The sequence below is a fragment of the Pleurodeles waltl genome, chromosome 2_1 (assembly GCF_031143425.1).
Source record: "Pleurodeles waltl isolate 20211129_DDA chromosome 2_1, aPleWal1.hap1.20221129, whole genome shotgun sequence".
NCBI lineage: Eukaryota > Metazoa > Chordata > Amphibia > Caudata > Salamandridae > Pleurodeles > Pleurodeles waltl.
This window is the reverse complement of record NC_090438.1, coordinates 516,647,291-516,672,912: the sequence shown is the minus strand read 5'-3', so window position 1 is coordinate 516,672,912 and position 25,622 is coordinate 516,647,291.

Below are 25,622 nucleotides of genomic sequence, written 5' to 3'. Positions count from 1 at the left end.
GGGAGTAGAGGAGATTGATAATGAGAGTGACGTGGAGAGAAAGGGTTCCTAGGCACTGAGACATTAGGATAGTGTCATCTAGGAAGGTGATTAGTTGAATGCCTCTTAGCTTAGTAAAACACCAAGGAGAGGAGGAGAAGCCAAATGTATGACACTGAAATTACCGTAGGCAACCCCGCTGTTGAGGTGCAGTTGGTGCAGAGGGTAAGTAGGAATGGAAAAAAGTTGTTTTTGAAGTCCACACGGACAAGCCAGTCACCTTACTTCCTTTGAGTGTCCCAAAGGAGGTGGAGGTTCTCCATCTTAAAGTGGCAATAGACGCCAAAGGAGTTCAGTGATTTTAAATTTATCACTGGGCCTATACACTTGAGCTTTTGGCAGACTAGGAAGATTGAAAGGGGGTTGAGATGATGGCATTTTATGGAGTATTTCTTGCACCTTCTTATCCACCAGGAGTGCTTCCTCTGGCGAGTAGGAGTGAAGAGGAGAGGGTGAGGCTGTTCAAGAAATTCCATAGGGAAACCTTAGACCATCTGCAGCAATGCCTTTACCTCACTTTTGAGTATAATAATGTGTGTGTTTATATATATATATATATATATATATATATATATATATATATATATATATATGTATATGTATATATATATATATGTAAATATATACATATAGATAGATAGATAGATAGACAGATAGATAGATACACACACAAACACAGATAGACGGATTAAATATATATATATATATATATATATATATATATATATATATATATATATATATACACAAATGTATATGTATAGTTATATATTTATACACACATACTTAATTTAATGTTACATTCATTTTTTTTTTTTTTTTGGGCTAAACCCCCACAAACCTTCCACTTTTTAAAGTTATTTCCAACCTGCCTAGACCTCTACCCACCCCTAAATCCTAAAATTACCCTTATTACCCTTTACCATTACCCACCCCAAAGCCTAAAATTATTATTACCACCCTTTAACACTACCCACCCTTAAATCATTAAATATCGACATATAATACCTACCAATACCTACCATGCGTGTTAAAAGCAGCATTGTATCGGCTGTTTCCCCTTGGGAATGCTGGCAGGAGTCTCTTCTGTGGTCTATTATGGATATTGATCTACCTCCCAAGAAGTGGGGGGCTTTGACTGGCAAAGCTGGGATTGAAGTAGCAGCAGGAAGCCTAGCGTTTGCAGCCAGTTGGATGTCCCATTCTGTCACTGGTCTTGCCAAAAACATAACTTTTTAAGAAGATCTTTTTGACAGTAGTCTGGTGTAGTGTTGTTTGAGTTAGCAATGACGGACACGTTTGGTTCCTGATGGATTTTGTAGAACTGTGACTTAAGTGTATGGGTCTGGTGAATAGATTTCATGTTTAGAATGTTGAGTTCACAGTTACACGCACAGCAATAATGACATGTAAGACCAAGCTCTGTGTGTTGGGTAGTCATTTACAAAAACCCTGGCTGGGAAGGACACTACCAGGCGACAAAGGTGGGACACGTAACCGGAAAATCAATAGTGCTCTCCCAGAGAGTTTGCTATGGTCCAGCAAACTGCTCATTAGTGCCACAAGTGCCTCAGTCAAAGTGAATATCAATGATTGGGGAATGTAGAGTCAAAGCACTGATCCAGCCAGTGTGAAGCTTTTGAAGATAACAAAAGTCTCATTGAGAAGTTTATGCATCATTGTCCAGCAACTTGCTAGTAAGTCCGTGAAAATGTTACTGCACCACTACATGACGCTGAGCTGTAAATGATACCGTATGCCTAAGCAAAAGGCAGTAAGAACCAGGTACAGAAAATCTACAGAGCAGTGAAAGCCAGGTGCAAGAGAATGCTGTGAGTAGAAGCAGATAAATGCAGAGAAGCAGTAGAGGTGGTGATAATCTGATTAGAAAAGAATAGGATCCTGCTTACCAAAACCTGAGGAAAAAGAGCCATTTGACCTAAGCATCAAGTGCTCCAACCCAAAAGGAAGCACAGGGTTGTGGTTCTGCAGTTCTATGGGCCAACTGAAAGGACATGAGTGGCAATCAGAATACTGAACTTTTTCAAAGGCTGCTGGAAAGAGCACAAACTATGGGGCACCTGCCTTCTTGAAACCCCCACCTCCCTTCAAACCCACCAAAAAAGAAAAATATTGGTGACAGGTGGACTGTCTGGATAGAAATGTTTGATGATTTCATGAATGCACTGAAAGAGACAGAGAACAAAAAGATTGCAAAATACTTCCAAAATCTTACAGATAAAGGAGTAGAACAGGTAATAAAGAAACTGCTGCCAACTGAAGAAGTTACATATCATCAAATCAAAGAAGCCCTAAATCTCAAGGTCAATCCAATGAGAATGTCGACCACGAACGATATACTTTCAGTCAGGAACAACAGAAATTTGGTGAAGCAACTGACAACTTTGTTGAGAGACTTGATACACTCGTCAAACACTGCGAGCTCAATAAATTCAATGATAAAGAACCCATACCTCTCTGAATTATTGGCGGATGTCGGTCAGATTCATTCAGACGAGAAATGCTGAGAGAACCCCTGAGATTAGAGCAAGTTCTCATGGCTGCTAGAGCTGAGGAAGGTGATGATCGACAAACTGCTGACATGGAGGCCGGAAGCATCCAGAATGAGTCAGTCATGAACATGAAATGTAAGCAGAAACACAAAGCTGAAGTACACAAAGTGATGTCTCTAAAGAAAAAGAAACTGGTTTAGATATGGATTTTCCTTTTCACATGAACATAAATGTCCCACCATTTGACAAGTATACCAAGGGTGTAGGAAAGAAAACCTTTTGTAACAGTTTGCAAGCTGAAAGAAAAGCTAACTGCATCACGATGAGAAAACAAAATGGACGCCTGAATGTTCCAGAAGCGATGTTCTAAGCACGTCCACTAGGCCAAGTGGCAACATCAGCTGAGGAAAATCTATACTAAACAAAGTCGATTGTCATCTAAATCTTCGTCCAAGAGTTCAAATTCATTGTCAAATGACAGCGAGGAAGACGGATGTGCCATGTCGATGTTTACCTCAGAAAAATGTGTGGATGACGGACTGACTGCATGCAATGAAAAATTGGAGCCAAAAAGAAGTCAACAAGTGAAATAAGAAAAATCATTCAAAAAATTGTCCAAAGATTACACTAAAGGTAAACGGTTGCTCCATAACTTTTATTATTGACAGTAGTGTGTTGATAAATATTATGCCTGAGAAGAAATGCAATGAACTGTCTCCCTTGCCCCATCTCACACCGTTGAAGACTAAAGTGTATACATGGGCTGCATCAACACCACTAAAGAGTCAAGGTTCATTCTTAGCAACCATGAGACACAAAAGTACAAGTACCCATTCACTTACTTCAAGGTACTACGTCAAGTGCTTGCTCACTTAGTTTCAATACTGCTGCTAATATGGGACTGATATCTGTGAACTACAACATGAAGGTTCATCACAAAATAATAAGTCATTTCCCATTGTTGTTTGATGGATTAAATTAAGACCATTAAACTGAAACTGCATATCAACGAGGAAGTTTGTCCTGCTGTTCAAAAACATAGATGAATTGCATTTCATCTATAAGAAGCTGTTGAGAAAGAACAATTTCCTGATGTCAGAGATGAGGCTGGTTCAATAGAGCATGTAGGGAGCTCCTTGACTGCATCTGTCCCAAAACCAATGATGCCAGTCACGGACATTTTTCTTTTCTCTTCACAGCCTCAGAGTACATGATCTGGGCATTTGGTCAGAGCCCTATGCAGGATTATAGAGGAGCTGTAATAGATATATATCTGTACAAATGTATTTTGTATTTAACAAGGGGGGGAGATGTAGTGTCTTGTGAGTTAGTGATGACGGGACCCTTTTGGATTCTGGTGGACTCCGTATAACTCTGACAAACGTGTTTGGGTGTGGTGAATAGATTTCATTGTTAGAATGTTGAGCGTGAGGTGACACACAGAGCAATAAAGACATTTAAGACCAAACTCTGTGTGTGGCATAGTCATTTACCAGTACCCCATTTGGGGAGGATGCTACACCTGGGCTCAGGCCAGGGCAAAGAACATATTAACAAACTTAAAATATTTTTTAGGTAGAATTTTCCAAAAAGGAGCCCTCGTAGGGCATCATAGTGTTTGTGGGTGCCCATGTCAGTAATATTACAGTTGAGGCCCATCAGGATGGATTTTATGTGCTCCGCTGTAATACTGGTGTTGGCATCATCCTGTAGGCACACAACTCTTGCAGCCAATAAATCACAGGGAAGGGAAGTGAATCAAATCAGGAGAAAAGGTGTTGCGCTCTAACTAGTTAGCAGTCAAATTATGGAAACTCTAATGTGAAGGAAGCGATCCTAGAAGCATCTTAGGGCACATGCAATGTACTTTCTAGAGGCATGGCCTGAAAAGAGGAGCTATTACACTAGATTAGGGCCCACCTGTGGGATACAGCATATCCTGTCGTCATGATAGGTCTTGGGCATTCGACTTTTAGGTTAAACCTGGAGGGCTTAGCCAGAGGTTTGCGTAGCCAATGTCTAGAAAATTAAACTACAAGGTCAATGGGGGACCAGTGATAGGATCTGGGGTGGCAACGGTGTCAAAGCATTGACTTAAGAGATAGTTCTGGGTTGGGAGACCTAAACTGAGAGGCCTGGGAGGACTGAGTTGATAATTCCTAATAAAGTTAAATGGTGGCAAGGCAGACAGGAGTACCTCTCATGAGCCTACAAACAGGTGGGGCTTTCCCCAAAGGAAGCCCATTAGCAGGGTGAGACAACAAAGCAAAAAATGTAATGTTCTGGTAAATATTCGTCTCAAAATGGATGTCAAAGAAGTTAGCTGGCTCAAGTGAAGAGAAATGAAGGAGATATATGTTACCTTTCAGGCACCAATAAACCCAGGCAGTCCAGCCTTGGTGGTAAATTGTTTTGGTTCCTCCTGCCCTTGAGTCCTCCAGGAGGTTGTAAGCCATGCCCAAAAGGCAGCCCCTTGCTTCAGTAATCCGGAAATTAGCCATGCAAGCAGTAAAAGGTGGTTGTTTAGGATGAGAGGGTAAGGGTTCCCTTCTGGATCTAATGGAATGTTGGGAAGAAAGCCTATGACACTTCAATAGAGAAAGAACCTAAGCTTGGGAATGTCCGAATGATGATATAAGGCCCTCTTTCACCTGGCAGCAAAGAAGGTGTAGGAGGGTGTGTGGAATTGGATGAAAAACGTAATCTATGAGAGAGTTCTTCTCTTGGGGAAAAACATAGAGTAAATCTGAGTCTGGGGGCACTGGTAATGACTTCTTAAGCTGTCTGAGTCAGGAGGTGAGCCCGTCTACTTCTAGTGACCCTAAAAGTGCAAAAAACTCCAAGACTACTTGGCGATCCAGCATCCAGGCGCTAGCATCACACAGGTGGCAGTAAAAGCAATCTGCCTTCGATTTGCTGTTAACCATGAGATAGTCTGACTCAATTCAGAGATTTCTTTCTAGGCAAAAATTGGGAGAGCATGGCAAAACTTTTGGATGTTCTTCCTACCAGCTGTCCATCTGAAGGAGTATAGAGCAGCTAGTCTTGTGGCACAGGAAACTCTTCATGGTGAAGGTGTTGGCTTCAAATTCTCGAGAGTGGATGTGGAGGGAGCATTGTTTTTGGGACCGAGGGTATTGATAAACCAGACTCAAAGATTGGCACTCAAACAGGAGTTGCTTTCATCTGATTCAATAATATCGTCAGAGCAGACCCTGTTGTTTCAGGCCATGTATGTCAGCCACTATCGAAGCTCCATGCAACAGTCCTTGTCTAGGGAAGTTTGAGTACAGGATGTAAGGATGTGGGCGGCTTTCTATTTCAAAAGGGCTCTGTAATAATAGAGGCCCAGAAAAGTTGCATGAATGGAGAATGGAAGCAGGCCTACCAGACTACCTAGGTTCCTGAGGGACAGAAAGAACTGAGAGAAGGCTTATTGAAGTTCTCTCTGTATACAGCAAAGCTTGTCCCTTGGAGGTTTTAGGAAATATTATTGTGCATCTATTGTAAAGCCCAGGAAGATTGTTAACTGGGTCGGAGAGGAAACTGCCATCTCTAAGTTCACTATGAATCCCAGGGAGTAGAGGAGATTGATAATGAGAGTGACGTGGAGAGAAAGGGTTCCTAGGCACTGAGCCATTAGGAGAGTGTCATCTAGGAAGGTGATTAGTTGAATGCCTCTTAGCTTAGTAAAACACCAAGGAGAGGAGGAGAAGCCGAATGTATGACACTGAAATTACCGTAGGCAACCCCGCTGTTAGAACTTGAGGTGCAGTTGGTGCAGAGGGTAAATAGGAATGGAAAAAAGTTGTTTTTGAAGTCCACACGGACAAGCCAGTCACCTCACTTCCTTTGAGTGTCCCAAAGGAGGTGGAGGTTCTCCATCTTGAAGTGGAAATAGACGCCAAAGGAGTTCAGTGATTTTAAATTTATCACTGGGCCTATACACTTGAGCTTTTGGCAGACTAGGAAGATTGAAAGGGGGCAGAGATGATGGCATTTTATGGAGTATTTCTTGCACCTTCTTATCCACCAGGAGTGCTTCCTCTGGAGAGTAGGAGTGAAGAGGAGAGGGTGAGGCTGTTCAAGAAATTCCATAGGGAAACCTTAGACCATCTGCAGCAATGCCTTTACCTCACTTTTGAGTATAATAATGTGTGTGTGTGTGTGTGTATATATATATATATATATGTAAATATATCCATGTAGATAGATAGATAGATAGATAGATAGATAGATAGATAGATAGATAGATAGACACACACACACAGATAGACGGATTAAATATCTATATATATATACAAATGTATATGTATAGTTATATATTTATACACACATACTTAATTTAATGTTACATTCATTTTTTTTTTTTTTTTGGGCTAAACCCCCACAAACCTTCCACTTTTTAAAGTTATTTCAAACCTGCCTAGACCTCTACCCACCCCTAAATCCTAAAATTACCCTTATTACCCTTTACCATTACCCACCCCAAAGCCTAAAATTATTATTACCACCCTTTAACACTACCCACCCCTAAATCATTAAATATCGACATATAATACTTACCAGTACCTACCATGCGTGTTAAAAGCAGCATTGTATAGGCTGTTTCCCCTTGGGAATGCTGGCAGGAGTCTCTTCTGTGGTCTATTATGGATATTGATCTACCTCCCAAGAAGTGGGGGGCTTTGACTGGCAAAGCTGGGATTGAAGTAGCAGCAGGAAGCCTAGCGTTTGCAGCCAGTTGGATGTCCCATTCCGTCACTAGTCTTGCCAAAAACATAACTTTTTAAGAAGATCTTTTTGACAGTAGTCTGGTGTAGTGTTGTTTGAGTTAGCAATGACGGACACTTTTGGTTCCTGATGGATTTTGTAGAACTGTGACTTAAGTGTATGGGTCTGGTGAATAGATTTCATGTTTAGAATGTTGAGTTCACAGTTACACGCACAGCAATAATGACATGTAAGACCAAGCTCTGTGTGTGGCGTAGTCGTTTACAAAAACCCTGGCTGTGAAGGAAACTACCAGGCGACGAAGATGGGACACGTAACCGGAAAATCAATAGTGCTCTCCCAGAGAGTTTGCTATGGTCCAGTAAACTGCTCATGTGTGCCAAAGTGCCTCAGTCAAAGTGAATATCAATGTCTGGTGAATGTAGAGTCAAAGCACTGATCCAGCCAGTGTGAAGCTTTTGAAGATAACAAAAGCCTCATTGAGAAGTTTATGCATCATTGTCCAGCAACTTGCTAGTAAGTCCGTGAAAATGGTACTGCACCACTACATGAGGCTGAGCTGTAAATGATACCGTATGCCTAAGCAAAAGGCAGTAAGAACCAGGTACAGAAAATCTACAGAGCAGTGAAAGCCAGGTGCAAGAGAATGCTGTGAGTAGAAGCAGATAAATGCAGAGAAGCAGTAGAGGTGGTGATAATCTGATTAGAAAAGAATAGGATCCTGCTTACCAAAACCTGAGGAAAAGGAGCCATTTGACCTAAGCATCAAGTGCTCCAACCCAAAAGGAAGCACAGGGTTGTGGTTCTGCAGTTCTATGGGCCAACTGAAAGGACATGAGTGGCAATCAGAATACTGAACTTTTTCAAAGGCTGCTGGAAAGAGCACAAACTATGAGGCACCTGCCTTCTTGAAACCCCCACCTCCCTTCAAACCCACGAAAAAAGAAAAATATTGGTGACAGGTGGACTGTCTGGATAGAAATGTTTGATGATTTCATGAATGCACTGAAAGAGACAGAGAACAAAAAGATTGCAAAATACTTCCAAAATCTTGCTGATAAAGGAGTAGAACAGGTAATAAAGAAACTGCTGCCAACTGAAGAAGTTACATATCATCAAATCAAAGAAGTCCTAAATCTCAAGGTCAATCCAATGCGAATGTCGACCACGAACTATATACTTTCAGTCAGGAACAACAGAAATTTGGTGAAGCAACTGACAACTTTGTTGAGAGACTTGATACACTCGTCAAACACTGCGAGCTCAATAAATTCAATGATAAAGAACCCATACCTCTCTGAATTATTGGCGGATGTCGGTCAGATTCATTCAGACGACAAATGCTGAGAGAACCCCTGAGATTAGAGCAAGTTCTCATGGCTGCTAGAGCTGAGGAAGGTGATGATCGACAAACTGCTGACATGGAGGCCGGAAGCATCCAGAATGAGTCAGTCATGAACATCAAATGTAAGCAGAAACACAAAGCTGAAGTACACAAAGTGATGTCTCTAAAGAAAAAGAAACTGTGGTTTAGATATGGATTTTCCTTTCCACATGAACATAAATGTCCCGCCATTTGACAAGTATACCAAGGGTGTAGGAAAGAAAACCTTTTGTAACAGTTTGCAAGGTGAAAGAAAAGCTAACTGCATCATGATGAGAAAACAAAATGGATACCTGAATGTTCCAGAAGCGATGTTCTAAGCACGTCCACTAGGCCAAGTGGCAACATCAGCTGAGGAAAATCTATACTAAACAAAGTCGATTGTCATCTAAATCTTCGTCCAAGAGTTCAAATTCATTGTCAAGTGACAGCAAGGAAGACGGATGTGCCATGTCGATGTTTACCTCAGAAAAATGTGTGGATGACGGACTGGCTGCATGCAATGAAAAATTGGAGCCAAAAAGAAGTCAACAAGTAAAATAAGAAAAATCATTCAAAAAATTGTCCAAAGATTACATGAAAGGTAAACGGTTGCTCCATAACTTTTATTATTGACAGTAGTGTGTCGATAAATATTATGCCTGAGAAGAAATGCAATGAACTGTCTCCCTTGCCCCATCTCACACCGTTGAAGACTAAAGTGTATACATGGGCTGCATCAACACCACTAAAGAGTCAAGGTTCATTCTTAGCAATCATGAGACACAAAAGTACAAGTACCCATTCACTTACTTCAAGGTACTACGTCAAGTGCTTGCTCACTTAGTTTCAAAACTGCTGCTAATATGGGACTGATATCTGTGAACTACAACATGAAGGCTCATCACAAAATAATAAGTCATTTCCCATTGTTGTTTGATGGATTAACTTAAGACCATTAAACTGAAACTGCATATCAACGAGGAAGTTTGTCCTGCTGTTCAAAAACATAGATGAATTGCATTTCATCTATAAGAAGCTGTTGAGAAAGAACCATTTCCTGATGTCAGAGATGAGGCTGGTTTAATAGAGCATGTAGGGAGCTCCTTGACTGCATCTGTCCCAAAATCAATGATGCCAGTCACGGACATTTTTCTTTTCTCTTCACAGCCTCAGAGTACATGATATGGGCATTTGGTCAGAGCCCTATGCAGGATTATAGAGGAGCTGTAATAGATATATATCTGTACAAATGTATTTTGTATTTAACAAGGGGGGGAGATGTAGTGTCTTGTGAGTTAGTGATGACGGGACCCTTTTGGATTCTGGTGGACTCCGTATAACTCTGACAAACGTGTTTGGGTGTGGTGAATAGATTTCATTGTTAGAATGTTGAGCGTGAGGTGACACACAGAGCAATAAAGACATTTAAGACCAAACTTCGTGTGTGGCATAGTCATTTACCAGTACCCCATTTGGGGAGGATGCTACACCTGGGCTCAGGCCAGGGCAAAGAACATATTAACAAACTTAAAATATTTTTTAGGTAGAATTTTCCAAAAAGGAGCCCTCGTAGGGCATCATAGTGTTTGTGGGTGCCCATGTCAGTAATATTACAGTTGAGGCCCATCAGGATGGATTTTATGTGCTCCGCTGTAATACTGGTGTTGGCATCATCCTGTAGGCACACAACTCTTGCAGCCAATAAATCACAGGGAAGGGAAGTGAATCAAATCAGGAGAAAGGGTGTTGCGCTCTAACTAGTTAGCAGTCAAATTATGGAAACTCTAATGTGAAGGAAGCGATCCTAGAAGCATCTTAGGGCACATGCAATGTACTTTCTAGAGGCATGGCCTGAAAAGAGGAGCTATTACACCAGATTAGGGCCCACCTGTGGGATACAGCATATCCTGTCATCATGATAGGTCTTGGGCATTCAACTTTTAGGTTAAACCTGGAGGGCTTAGCCAGAGGTTTGCGTAGCCAATGTCTAGAAAATTAAACTACAAGGTCAATGGGGGACCTGTGATAGGATTTGGGGTGGCAACGGTTGCCACGGTCAAGTATGGCCTTACCTTTCAGATCCAAAAACAAAGAGTTATTTAAGGCAAGAGAACTCTGTTGGGAGCTGATTGCCAACATGGTGGGCTGTAATGGTAACTAGCTTGCAAACTTACCATTGGAGGTGAGATCCCCCACCTCCTCATCCTCATTTGTCACCTGGGGAGAGGTATGAAGTCCTTGTTATCACTTATATTTTCTCTTATCTGGCGCATGGGAGTAGTGGGTTGACATACTGGTAGGCGTCTTATTTCCAACTGTATTTCTTGTGGTTTACATATTGAAGAACATCCCACCCCCAGTGACTGATGGTAAGCATAGATTGGCTGACTGTGAAAAAGGAAAATTGAGGGCAAGGGCATCTTGAAGAAAGGCTTGCCAAACTGGCGATAAACGTTCTAGGGGGAGCTCAAATGATTCTTCTAATCTTTAGGAGGACTCAGCTAGGAGCTTTATGTCCTGCCATTTCAAAATGGGAGGGGACAATGGGGGCACAAAGGCAAAGTCATCAGTGACATGTGGTAAAAGAATGGGTTATTAGTTATTCCCAGGGGAAGGTAATATTGATCAACAGAGGTGATTGTCTAAAATTAGAGCCCAATTTTAATAAATGCCGTGTTCTCTCCATTTTGTTTTTGTTTCTGTGAAAAGATCATAGCTCCCCTTACAATAAATGTCCTAATCTCATTCTCCTAGGGGCATGCTTTAAGGTATAAATTCAGTTTGTTGTGAGAGTTGAGGAACGATGACTGGACGATCAGTTCTTTGTCGGTACAGCTGTAACTTGAACGTTGTGGAAGGAAAAGGCTATACCGCACTATGCAGAAGATAAAGGGATTGCAGTACTAGGATGAGTGCAATCTTAGTATAAGAAGATACACACAGGATGGTCCACTGTGTCATAAATGACGTGACAGTAAAGGATTATGGAGCGCGCTTATCTTGCCCAGAGGAGCAATCAAAAGAGGAAGGGATAGAGGCGCAGACTGATATGTGGGCTGACATCACACTGCTTCTTTGTTTTTGTTTGATTGCAGCTGGAAGTAAGCAATCAAAGAGACATTGCCATATAATGACACCTCCTTGTCCTTAATACAAAGTCAGAGACAGGCCATCTGCACCACTAAATACCTCCAGCAACCAGAGATCCACCTTCAGAGAATATACTATCATCTAAAATATGTTCATGTCAAGTTTAGGTGTAGATCACCACAACTATGTCAAAACATTAACATTAGATTCATTTGAATTTAGAATAAAATAGTCAGGGGGATTGAGTTTGCTGTTAAAAGAGCTTCCTATTCTTCCTTCTTTACAATGTTGTTACACTGTCTTCTAACCCTGAGTATGAACTTTGCAGGTGGTATTTTTCCATTTCCCACATCTTGGCTCTTGGATCTGGTTGCAGGCCGTCCCCTTTTCCAATGTAACTTTGGAGAAAGATCACCATGTCTACATACAATCATCTCCATTAAAGTTGTCATTACATGCAATCAACAGCGCTTCTGTAGCAACCTCTGTGTTCTTATGCCAGTCGTTGTGAGGAACTTAGGGTCCAAGACTATGTATGTTTTTGTCAAGCCATTGTGACAAGTGAGCGAGATCATGTTTTTATTAATAAATTAGTGTCATTGAAGTAGCATATGGCAGGTAATAAATTGATAGTTTCAAAGGCTTAGCAGATAAATAACATACTAATGAAAATGTGCATGTTTAAATAGTGGTGGACATTTGTACCTACCAATTATATTTTGACATCATAATTAACATGAAGATGTGCATTTGTAATTTGAGTGAATTATAAAAAAATATTAACCTGAAAGTAGAAACAGTAGAAAAAAAACATAACTATGAATTAAACACACTTACATTTAAATAAATCATTCATTTTTATGAATCGCAGGTTTTCGAAAATAAACACGTTACGTTTAACATTGCTTTGACATAACATGAATAATGCTGAAATTAAATATTTGTTTGCATGTTTGATTTGAATTTAAGGTGTACAATAGGTTTATTAATATATTAAATGTATTAATGTGCATTTAGGTTTCTTAACTTGACTAGGCCTTAAGATTCATTTTGCAAGCAGTTGCGGATTGTTTATTCTGTCCCCTCTGACCTGAAATCTTTCCCTAGGTTGCTAATGTAATGTTGAGTGTCCTATTGTATTGTAGGCAAAAGATATGTTTCAGATGCAATAATGTAACACTATTTGTTTTAGCTGTTGGAAGGAGCAGGAAATAACAGGGCTCATGTGAAAGAATATTAGTTTCGTTTATTGTGGATCGTGTAAAAGGAACTGAAAATTGTGAATCATTGGAAAATTTTATATTTTGGCAGAACTGTACTAAGTCACACAGATGACAATGCATTTTGACTGAAAAGATTACTTAAAGTTGCAAACTTGGTGGTCCCATCTACAGTGATTGGATGCTGAAACTGACGCCCAGTATGTGCCCTCCTGAAGGACCAATCATATGGATTATGGTTATTTTAATTAGTGAAGAACTTCGGAATTGAAGTCAGTTCCCTTCTGAACCTTCTTGAAGTCAGTCTGTTTTGAGCTCCCATTAGAGTCAGTTTATATCTGCTTAAGTCTCCTCTTTCACACTCTGTTTTCTTTACGTTTCCTGATGAGTTTTCTCATCATAGTCTTAATTGCCCTATTCTGTTATGTGGTTCAGTACTAATAAGGCCAACTGAATCTAAATTTCTGATCTGACCTATGTGCAGCCTGTGTTCTGGACTGTTCTGATGCTGCTGTCAGTAGATGCCGGAAGATGGAGACCACTCTGTCTTGATGAATTAATGCTGTATTCTGTCCCATGAGGAGAGGTATAACTAAATGTGTTTTTTGTTTCCTTTTAGCTTATTTTTGAAGTGAGTTATTCTAGTTAGATGTTTTTTCCAAATTATTTTTGTCTTCCTTCATTTTTGCTTTTGCCAGCATGTGTTAGCATGTTCTATGCTAGTTCTAAATTTGGTTAGTGTTAGGAATGGCCAGGCTCTGAAGTTGATTGTTAAAACTGTATTATGATGATTTACTGATGTCACCATCACCTGCTTTGAAATCTGGTAATAATGTTCAGATTCTGTCATTGCTAATCAATATCATTCATTTGGAGTGTCTAACAGTACTGATGTTTAGTAGGTTGAGTCTTTTCAGATGTCTTGGTCAGCCTATGGTCTTCATGTATGTTTATAATTTAATTTTGTGCACCTTTTATGTGACATTGATTTTGGGCTGCTAATAAAGCTTTGAAACGCCATTCGGTTTGGAGTCCGATTTGGAGTTAAATTGTTTATGGTGTCCAGAATTGTTTATGGCATAATGTAATTGATTTGTGGTTGAATGGTTCTGACTACTACACTGTTCGCCAAGTCCAAAGATTCAGTCAACTGCCATAGATGAGAACAGTGATGGTGTCTCATCTGCACGCTGGTGATTGTTGAAGCCGGCACAGGAGAGTAAAAACTCATTTCTGGGGCCCCAGCACATGTTCATAAACACAGAAAGACAACCCATAAGGATCTTCTAGTGACACATTGGGGGAATACTGCATTATCAGACTTGAGATCCTTCCAGCACACACCTCTTTCTGTGTCACCTAATTATCTATTTACAGCATCTGTATCTCATTGGAGGTTTTCTGGCGCACTTCTACTCCTAGAACACTCAAGCCCTTGGTGTCAGGCTCATTCGCAATCACCCTCCTCTCCACATTGAGAATATCATCTTTTGCTGGGTAAAAGGTTAGAAATCTACATTTTTCATCCTGTTTGTGTGTATCACCCTTTTCCTTTTCTAATGTGGTTGGAAAAGCTATGCTGGGCTTATGACAATTAGAGGTATTTAGCAATAAAATATAGTGTTTTACTAGATCATAGGTTCTGATTCTGGTGAGATTTTCTCTGGATTTGTGGGTGGAGTCTGTTGGGGCTCCTCACTGACACCTTGAGCTCTTTCACTTTATTTCTCACTAGAATTTCAAGATACGAAACAGGGAAGTGGCTGTAGGTTCGCTGTGTGGATACCGAAATGCATCAGTGCCTCATGGTTATGAAAAGCACAAGCATCTCAGTTTGTGCTCAATCCGTGTAGGCGGTGGACATGGCACTCATTTCTGGGGACCAGGACTTGTTTTTCTTCATCAGACTTCCCAAGAGCAAAAGAATGAAAGACAAAAATGGGTGAAAGGTATGTAATCATTGATAAAGGGAGAAAGCAGGGTTGACAAAGAACCTGCATGAGTGAGACAAATATAGAGTGATGGAACAAAGATGATGTGAAAATAAGACTAGGCAGCCTTGAAATCAAATCCAAGCAGCCTTAGTATTCTATGAAACCAGAGTTCGGTAGTGGGCTCTTGATAACATTTTGGGCCTTGCGCTTACTTGTTTTTTACAAATTGAAAACAGGAATCAGTAAACCCCTCCTAGATATTCATAAAGAGTCATACAATAGAATCAAAGGGAAATGTAATGTAATAGTGCTTTTGAAATTACAAAAAATTTGCAAATCTCATGTGAACATTGTATAGTGTTTTTATAATGTAGAGAGTTGTACCAATGAACTATTGATATAGCAACTCGAATGAATTACCTAAGTCATTTAGAAGGGTAGATAATGAGACAAATAGTTTGGCACATTTTCAGGGAAGACGCCATTATTTCTAATATGGATGTAGTTTGTGATGTTCTGTTGGATATGTTCCAGCTTATTCCCCCCCAATCAATGTCCTGCTGCATCTCTCACCTTCGGTCCGCAGGATGCTGGGGAGCACATTTTTTAAGGTTTAGTGTTGCCCTTGTGCCATGCAAGGGCAAGCAGGGGTTACCCAAAACCTAAGTGAGATTTATCAAGACATGCAAGGCCACCTTACGTGGCTCTGCGTTGCTTGATAAATCTTGAGTAACACAAGGCAGCACAAATTGCTGCCTTGCATTACTCTGTGTCAGGGAGGCGTGCCATGTGTGGTGCATGGACGTTCCCACGCATTCCACCCATGCATTCTGACAATTTCCCAGATTTTACAAACATTAGTAGACCTGTAAATGCATCAACATTGTACACCTCCCCGCCTGAGGCACAATGAGGAAAAATATCTTTATTTCTCCTCGTTGTTTCCTCTTTCTAAGTGTGCTGCATTTTACAACACACTTAGAAAGAAGAAAATGCCTCTAAGCATTGTTTTTGTGCAGAAAGGTGCTACTTCCGGCACAAAATTAATCCTGCCTGCAACGCAGGCTTCCTTGCAACATGACGCAAGAGTGCCTGCGTTGGTGCTAGACAGCCAAAAGTGCACCAGTGCTAGGAAATTACAGGAATGTGCCACAAAATGGCAAATATGGTGTATTCCTGTCCTATCACATAGTGCTGCGCAGCAAGATGGCTTGCTGTGTTGTTTTGGATGATTATTTTATAAATATGACCAAAAGTGAATGATGTAAATGCAATAGTGATGTACAACATTTTTATTACGTACTGTGAACGAAGCTTCCACCATGTACCAAAGGTGTCATTTTAAAGGACTTCTGCTGGAAGGGTTGGTGTGCACGTGCAGATTCAATAGCCACTGTTAGATGGATGTTTCATTTTGTTTTGATTATCTCTGCCGGGTGGTTGCTGACGGGGAAGATGGAAAATTGTTCTTACCTTAACCTCTTCAATGCACACTACCTCCCTGGTTCGGGTCACGACCAGTGGCCGACACCAGGGAGGGGGTTAATAAATCCTCGGGTGCATCGCACCCGAGGATTTATTTATTTATTTTTTTATCCCTGGGAGACACGGAAGCTCTTCCATGTCTCCCCCCGCCACCCACCCGCCCCTTTGTAACGTCAGCGCGCCTTGAGGCAGGCTGACGTTACAATGTTGATTTCCCCATCGGAGCAGGAAGCAGCCTTGCGGCTGCTTCCTGCTCCGATGGGGAAAACGGCCACAAACGGCCTTCCCCACATTCGGGAAGGCCTCGTAAGAAAGGGGAGAGGCCTTCCTGAAAGTGTTTCCTGGCCCCCCGATCGCTGCGATCGGGGGCCAGGAAACACTTTCAGGAAGGCCTCGTAAGAAAGGGGAAACACTTTTCAGGTTTCCTGGCCCCCGACCGCAGCACAGCTGCGACCGGGGGTCAGGAAACAATTTCAGGAAGGCCTCGTAATAAAGGGGAGAGTCTCCCCTTTCTTACGAGGCCTTCTGAAAGTGTTTCCTGGCCCCCGATCGCAGCACAGCTGCGATCGGGGGCAGGAAACACCACTAGACACCAGGGATTTCACTTTGGGGGGTCGGCCCCCTCGGAAAACGAAGCCCGCCCACTCCCCCGGGCATATTTTTTATTTTTAAAAAGGTAGGTGCCCCCTGGGGGGGGGGGGGGCCCACACCAGGGGCTAAATATTATTATTTTTTAATTAAAAATAAATAAATGGACAGGGGGTAATATTTATTTTAGTTGTTGTAGGGTTTCCCTGGGGGCCATTTTGGCCCCCAAGGAAACCATAAAACAACTAAATATATATATATATATATATATATAGATATATAGATATATATATATAGATATATATATATATAGATCTATATATGTAGATATATCTATGTAGATATATCTATGTACATGGATATATCTATAGATAGATCTATAGATATATGTATATATATATATATGGATCTATCTATAGATATATCTATGTAGATAGATATATATATAGAGATAGATCTATATATATATATATATATATATATATATTTATATATATATATATATATATATCACTTTTGTCAATATGTGTGTGGTTTCCCTGGGGGCTGCGATCGGCCCCCAGGAAAACCAGACCCACATATAAAAGTGATATATATATATCTATATATATATATAGATATATATATATATATCTATATATATAGATATATATATATATGTATATGTATATATAGATTTGCCACCAGTTGTCTTGCAGTTGCAGCTTGCGTCTTCAAAGCAATGCACATACTTCAACTGACGCTTTTCAACTGTAGCTTTTAGGCAGCAATAAAAAAGTCAAGTAAATATTGTGATTATGTTTCTGCTACAAAAGGGTCAGACTTGTCTAGTGGCAGTTTTAGTGCCATAAAGAAGCGCAGAAGGTTTATATGCCTACAGCAAAGAACAAATCTGTATTTTATGTAAATAGCTGAGTACATTAGTAAAGTCAGCCATTACCTGCGCTATAATACAAATGAAATGTATGTGCGGGGTGGAGGGCGGCTATGGAGCGATGAAGGGCACTTTTGCTGGGTGGTAATGAGGGAATCCGAGGAGGAGGGAGTGGGAGCACCAATAATGATTGTTGGACTGGGCGCAGGAGGTGCTAAAGACTGTGACAAATGGTATGTGACAAGGTGTTTTTTGAGTGTCTTGAAAGAACGTGCTGATTGAGGGAAGAAGCTCAGGTAAGGTGGCCTCTATTGTTGCACGTATCTCACACAGACCATCGATTTTGTGACTGTCTACGTAGGCTAGTGTTTTAGAGCAACAGTTTAGCCAATAGCAGAGATGGCATCTTGATGGATGACTGCTGCCGTCACTCAGGTTATAGAGGACAGCTCTGACATGGGATCAGAGACTGAGACATCAGATACTGAGACAGCATCTGAGGGATAGGACAATGGCGGAGACTCTGGGAGTGATTTTTCAGTCAGAGGAGTCCCATTCGATAACTCCTCTTCCAGTACATTATGAGGGAGGTGATGAGGACAGTCCTGCTGTCCCTTCGCAAGTAGTCTGTGCAACTGGGTAATAGTGGGTTAGCCCAACCCAGAGAGCAGGTGAATGTGGCGGCAAACAGAGAGAGAGTGCTCTCTTGGGAGCTCCCCAATTTAGTTCAGACCCAAATTCCACCGCCCAAATCGTATTGTGGAGACATCAAAATGATCTATCTCAAAACAAACTGGTTTTGTAAGGCAGGCACCTGTGTTTTTGGTCCTGGGTTCGGCGGCCATATAGAGAAACACACTAAACCCAAACATTTCTGGAAACTAGACATTCGGGGGAGTCCACAGAGATGTGACTTGTGTGGATTCCCCAAGGTTTTCTTACTCAGAATACCCTGCAAAGCTGAAATGTTGAATAAAAACTCTATTTTTCTCGCATTTCTGTCACACAAACTACAGGAATATGCTGGGATCCACAAAATTCCTACCACCCAGTGATTCCTCACCTGTCCTGATAAAAACACTACCCCACTTGAGTGCCTACACCTAGTGCCTGCGTCAGGAATGGATCACCCCAGGGTCAACCGCTGCCTCGTGTAAGGACCAACATTGACCGTTGTGTGATCTATTCCTGTCGCGGGCACCAGGCCTACCCACACAAGTGAGGTACCATTTTTATCGGGAGACTTGGGGGAATGCTGGGTGGAAGGAAATTTGAGGCTCCTCTCAGATTCCAGAACTTTCTGTCACCGAAATGAGAGGAAAAAGTGTTATTTTGGCCAAATTTTGATGTTTGCAAAGGATTCTGGGTAACAGAACCTGGTCACAGCCCCACAAGTCACCCCATCTTGGATTCCCCTGGGTTTCTAGTTTTCAAAAATGTGCTGGTTTGCTAGGTTTCCACAGGTGCCGGCTGAGCTAGAGGCCAAAATCCACAGGTAGGCACTGTTTTTTATGAAAAAATGTGATGTGTCCACGTTGTGTTTTGGGGCATTTCCTGTCGCGGGTGCTAGGCCTACCCACATAAGTGAGGTATCACTTTTATCGGGAGACTTGGGGGAACTCTAGGTGGAAGGAAAATTGTGGCTCCTCTCAGATTCCAAAACTTTCTGTCACCGAAATGTGAGGAAAACGTGTTTTTTTAGCCACATTTTGAGGTTTGCAAAGGATTCTGGGTAACAGAACCTGGTCAGAGCCCCACAAGTCACCCCATCTTGGATACCCCTAGGTCTCTAGTTTTCAAAAATGCACAGGTTTGGTAGGTTTCCCTGGTGCCGGCTGAGCTAGAGGCCAAAATCTACAGGTAGGCACTTTGCAAAAAACAGCTCTGTTTTCTGTCAAAAAATGGGATGTGTCCATGTTGTGTTTTGTGGCATTTCCTGTCGGGGGCGCTAGGCCCACCCACACAAGTGAGGTATCATTTTTATTGGGAGACTTGGGGGAACATAGAATAGCAAAACAAGTGTTATTGCCCCTTATCTTTCTCTACATTTTTTCCTTCCAAATATAAGAGAGTGTGTAAAAAAGACGTCTATTTGAGAAATTCCCTGCAGTTCACATGCTAGTATGGGCACCCCGGAATTCAGAGATGTGCAAATAACCACTGCTCCTCAAAACCTTATCTTGAGCCTATTTTGGAAATGCAAAGGTTTTCTTGATACCTATTTTTCACTCTTCATATTTCAGCAAATGAATTTCTGTATACCCAGTATAGAATGAAAACCAACTGCAGGGTGCAGCTCATTTATTGGCTCTGGGTACCTAGGGTTCTTGATGAACCTACAAGCCCTTTATATCCCCGCAACCAGAAGAGTCCAGCAGACATAAAGGTATATTGCTTTCAAAAATCTAACATCGCAGGAAAAAGTTACAGAGTAAAACATAAAGAAAAATGGCTGTTGTTTTCAGCTCAATTTCAATATTTTTTATTTCAGCTGTTATTTTCTGTAGGAAAACCTTGTAGGATCTACACAATGACCCCTTGCTGAATTCAGAATGTTGTCTAGTTTTCAGAAATGTTTAGCTTTCCGGGATCCAGCATTGGTTTCACACCCATTCCTGTCACTAACTGGAAGGAGGCTGAAAGCACCAAAAATAGTAAAAATGGGGTATGTCCCAGTAAAATGCCAAATTTGTGTTGAAAAATGTGGTTTTCTGATTCAAGTCTGCCCGTTCCTGAAAGGTGGGAAGATGGTGATTTTAGCACCAGAAACCCTTTGTTGATGCCATTTTCAGGAAAAAAACCACAAGCCTTCTTCGGCAGCCCTTTCTTCCCATTTTTTTGGAAAAAACTACATTTTCACTGTATTTTGGCTAATTTCTTAGTCTCCTCCAGGGGAAACCACGAACTCTGGGTACCATTAGAATCCCCAGGATGTTGGAAAAAAAGGACGCAAATTTGGCGTGGATAGCTTATGTGTACAAAAAGTTATGAAGGCCTAAGCGCGAACTACCCCAAATAGCCAAAAAAGGGCTCAGCACTGGGGGGTAGGGGGGATGGGAAACGGCCCAGCAGCTAAGGGGTTAAGAAATGGGTTAGTGTTAATGTCTTTCTAACAATGTGGATGTTTCTGATTTGCCAATGCAACCCTAGCTATGATCATATTTTTAGAAAGTGTGATTTGTGTATAAAGGTTCCAGGACTTTAGCTGTTTAAGTTTAGTCAAGGTTTAGTTAGCTGATAATTTTGTGATTCTGTTGGATTTTATAGCTGTTATTAAGATTGCTGTACTGAAGATTTTAATTTTCTCTGTCGTTTTTACTAAAGTTCTTATGGTATGTATTGTATTGTATTGTAATCGTATTTATATAGCGCTTACTACCCCTGACGAGGTGTCGAAGCGCTTTTCGATGAGTAGCACGCTACTCTGGAACCCAACAAGAATTAGTGATGGATTAGTATAGTTTAATAATGAGTACAGTTTTAGAATTATTATGAGTTAATTTGAGCTGCGGATATGAGAGTTTGTTAGTTAGATTGACTGGAGTAACGGAGGGGTGTGTGCTTTTATTCTTTATGAGTTGGATACTTAATATATTTATTCCATTTTGCAAAGTATTTTATGCATATTTTATCTGGATTGCATTTAACATTTTCTTTATCAAAAATCCACATTTTGCTTTATTATTGACCTACAACTCAATTCTTTATGCTTCAAATATTTATTTCTGCCAAATTGTGTTATTCTGAAGAGGAGTGTATTTTTTAACCACTAGATCAACTGGAGATGCTGGAGCCAAATTATTTATGTAACAGTTTAGGATATTCAAATATTGGGGTTTGGCTCACACAGTAATAACAGTGCGTGGTAACTCAGTGGGGAGGATGGTGGTCTGAGGCAGTGGTGAAGCTTGTACTCTGATTATTTTGTCATGGGCCCATCAGAATTGCCAAACAAGTTTATTTAAGTGGTACCAATAAACTGCCTTTAAAGTCAGCTCCTCCCTATCTGCAGGCTCGTATCATCCTTCCTCATGTTCTCCACCTTTTCTGTCACAGCTGTGCAAACATCTCACAGATTAACCTTGTAGAGAAGTCAAACATGTATTTGGTAGAAAAACGATATACCTGTATGATTAGTAGAATATGATGGGACGCCTTATATATACATCCATACGTTATATTTCTATTTATTATTTGGAGGGCTCACGTTTACCTAAGAATAAGGTGTCCTGGTGCTACAAATCAGGAACTGTGGCTGCATTGGGCTGCTCAGTCGAAAAGTAGTGCTTTTAGCTGTCTGAGGAAGGCGGTCAGGCTGCAAAGAAGGCGCCTGACTTTCTTTTTTCTTTTAATATTTAGTATCTGGTGTTTTGTCTTATGTTGCCCAGCTGCATTTGTATGGTAATCCTGCAGTGGGCGGCAATAGGTGATTGACGTCGTAATGTCGGGCCTAAGCCTTGCTGATAACTCGGCATTACCGCAGCGGCGACCATTATCTCTGAATCCCGCCATTTACGGTCCTTTGGACGCTGCTGCCTTTCCCGTCCCCTTGAGTCGCAGCCCTGCGCTTCTCTTCGCAATCACATCGCACGCGCCAGGGAAGGAGAGTATCTGAATCTCAATGAACTGCTGCAACTCCCTCTCTGGAGCCCATTTTACACTTCCTGGTGCAGTGAATTCCAATAAATCCGATCATAACATTTCAATCAGCCTCGGAATCCTCGGCGGGATGTCGGGCCTCGTAGCTCCCGCAAGGCTTCACGGTGGATGGCAGAACAGGGCTGTCTGCAGCTGCTCAGGCGGCCCTGCTGCCTGTACGGAGACTGCTGATTATCAAGAACATTTTACTTTATATTTAAGAGTCAAAGGTTTCTTCGCTAGGGGAGCTCCAGCAGACAGAAACCGAATAGAGGAGATTAGTCGTTTTTTTCGCCCTAAAAGCCTGGCAGTGAAAACAGGCACTCTCTACCGGTAAGGTTAACCTTTGGGGTGATCGGGTCTGATGGATAAGCATCTGCCAACACCCCTGTCTGTTGGGCAGCATTCCGAAGAAGCCAGCCAGCCGTGTTTGTACCAGAACTACAACATATATGCCAGCATTTTCGAAGAGGTAAATGGGAGCTTGAAAAAAGGAAAAAAAGAATAATGGGGAGAATGTATTTTTCCCATTGACTTCTATTGAAGCAGAGCCAATTTCAGGCGGGAGATAGTCAAAATAAAGCCATTTTGTTTAAAAAAAAATCGGGAGTATATTTGCATGTGTGGTACAACCCCACACTACTGCGGAAACACACGGGTAGGCGCCAGGCACTGGTTGTGTGTATGGTGTAGTCGAGTTTGAACAAACAAAAACAAAGTTAGATAAGTACTGGCCTTTGTTTGAATGAAATGTAAGATTTATTTAGTATGACCACTAGGCTGTACCTTTGGCAGTACCACGTATACTGAGCACTGAGGGTGCTAATTTAAGAGACGTCTGCCACAGTTGTGAGCTGACTGGTGTCTTAAGAGAATGAAACTGAAGCAGTATGTTTTAAAATCTTAGATCGTGGTGAATGGTTGTTGGCATTGGAAATTTAAAGGCATTTGCTGCTTTTGACTGTCTAAAGTAACAGAACGCAAAGTAAACAGATAATTGGACACAACAAAACAAATAGCAACATAACAACTCAATGCAGTAATAAAGTACAAGAACACAACAGCACGAAAAAAACAAAAACATTACCAATTCAACATAGCACATATGCACAAAAGATTTTAGTCACACATTATCAGCTCCGTAAACCTTCTTTAACCCCTTCGCTGCCAGGCCTTTCCCCCCTCAGGTGCCAGGCCTTTTTTGGCTGTTTGGGGCAGTTCGTGCTTAGGCCCTCATAACGTTTTGTCCACATAAGCTACCCATGCCAAATTTGCATCATTTCTTTCCAACATGCTAGGGATTCTAGAGGTACCCAGACTTTGTGGGTTTCCCTAAAGGAGACCAAGAAATTAGCCAAAATACAGCAAAAATGTAGTTTTTTAAAAAAAAATGGGGAAAAAAGGGCTGCAGAAGAAGGCTTGTGGTTCTTCCCCTAAAAATGGCATCAACAAAGGGTTTGTGGTGCTAAAATCACCATCTTCCTGGCTTTTAGGAACACGGAGGCTTGAATCAGAAAACCTAATTGTTCACACCATTTTGGCATTTTCCTGGGACATACCCCATTTTTAAAAATGTTTGTGCTTTCAGCCTCCTTCCAGTTAGTGACAGAAATGGGTGTGAAACCAATGCTGGATCCCAGAAAGATAAACATTTCTAAAAAGTAGACAAAATTCTAAATTCATCAAGGGGTAATTCGTGTAGATTCTATACGGTTTCCTACGGAAAGTAACAGCTGAAATAAAAAAAATATTTAAATTGAGGTGAAAAACAACAGCCATTTTTCTCCTCGTTTTACTCTCTAACTTTTTCCTGTAATTTCAGATTTTTGATAGCAATATACCGTTACATCTGCTGGACTCCTCTGGTTGCAGGGATATATAGGGCTTGTAGGTTTATCAAGAACCGTAGGTACCCAGAGCCAATAAATGAGCTGCACCTTGCAATGGGTTTTCATTCTATACCGGGTATAGAGCAATTCATTTGCTGAAATATAAAGAGAGAAAAATAGGCATCAAGAAAACCTTTGCATTTCCACAATGGCCACAAGATAAGGTGTTGAGAAGCAGCGGTTATTTGCACATTTCTGAATTCTGGGGTGCCCTTACTAGCATGTGAATTACAGGGCATTTCTCAAATAGACGTCTTTTTTACACTCAGTCTTACATTTGGAAGGAAAAAATGTAGAGAAAGACAAGGGGCAATAACACTTGTTTTGCTATTCTGTGTTCCCCCAAGTCTCCCGATAAAAATGGTACCTCACTTGCGTGGGTAGGCCTAATGCTCGCGACAGGAAATGCAACATTGAAATCTGACATGTTTTTTACAAAGTTCCTAGCTGTAGATTTTAGCCTCTAGCTCAGCCGGCACCTAGGGAAACCTACCAAGCCTGTGCATTTTTTTAAAAACTAGACACCTAGGTGAATCCAGGATGGGGTGACTTATGGGGCTCTCACCAGGTTCTGTTACCCAGAATCTTTTGCAAGCCTCAAAATTTGGCAAAAAAAACACTTTTCCTCACATTTTGGTGACAGAAAGTTCTGGAATCTGAGAGGAGCCACACCTTTCCTTCCACAGAGCGTTCCCCCAAGTCTCTCAATAAAAATGGTACTCACTTGTGTGGGTAGGCCTAGTGCTTGTGAAAGGAAGTGCCCCAAAACACAATATGGACACATCACATTTTCCTAAAGAAAACAGCAGTTTTTTTGGAAAGTGCCTAGCTGTGGATTTTGGCCTCTAGCTCAGCCGCCACCTACCAAAGAATCTTTTGCAAACCTCAAAATTTGGCCAAAAAACACTTTTCCTCACATTTCGGTGACAGAAAGTTCTGGAATGTGAGAGGAGCTACAAATTTCCTTCCACCTAGCCTTCCCCCAAGTCTCCCGATAAAAATGGTACCTCACTTGTGTGGGTAGGCCTAGTGCCCCCAAAAGGAAATGTCCCAAAATACCATCCGGACACATCAAAATGATCAAATACAAAACGACCTGTTTTTGCGGCACCTGCGTTTTTGGTCCTGGGCTCAGCAGCCATACAGGGAAACCTACCAAACCCAGACATTTCTGAAAACCAGACACCCAAAGGAGTCCAGGGAGGTGTGACTTGCGTGGATCCCCCAGTGTTTTCTTACCCAGAATCCACAG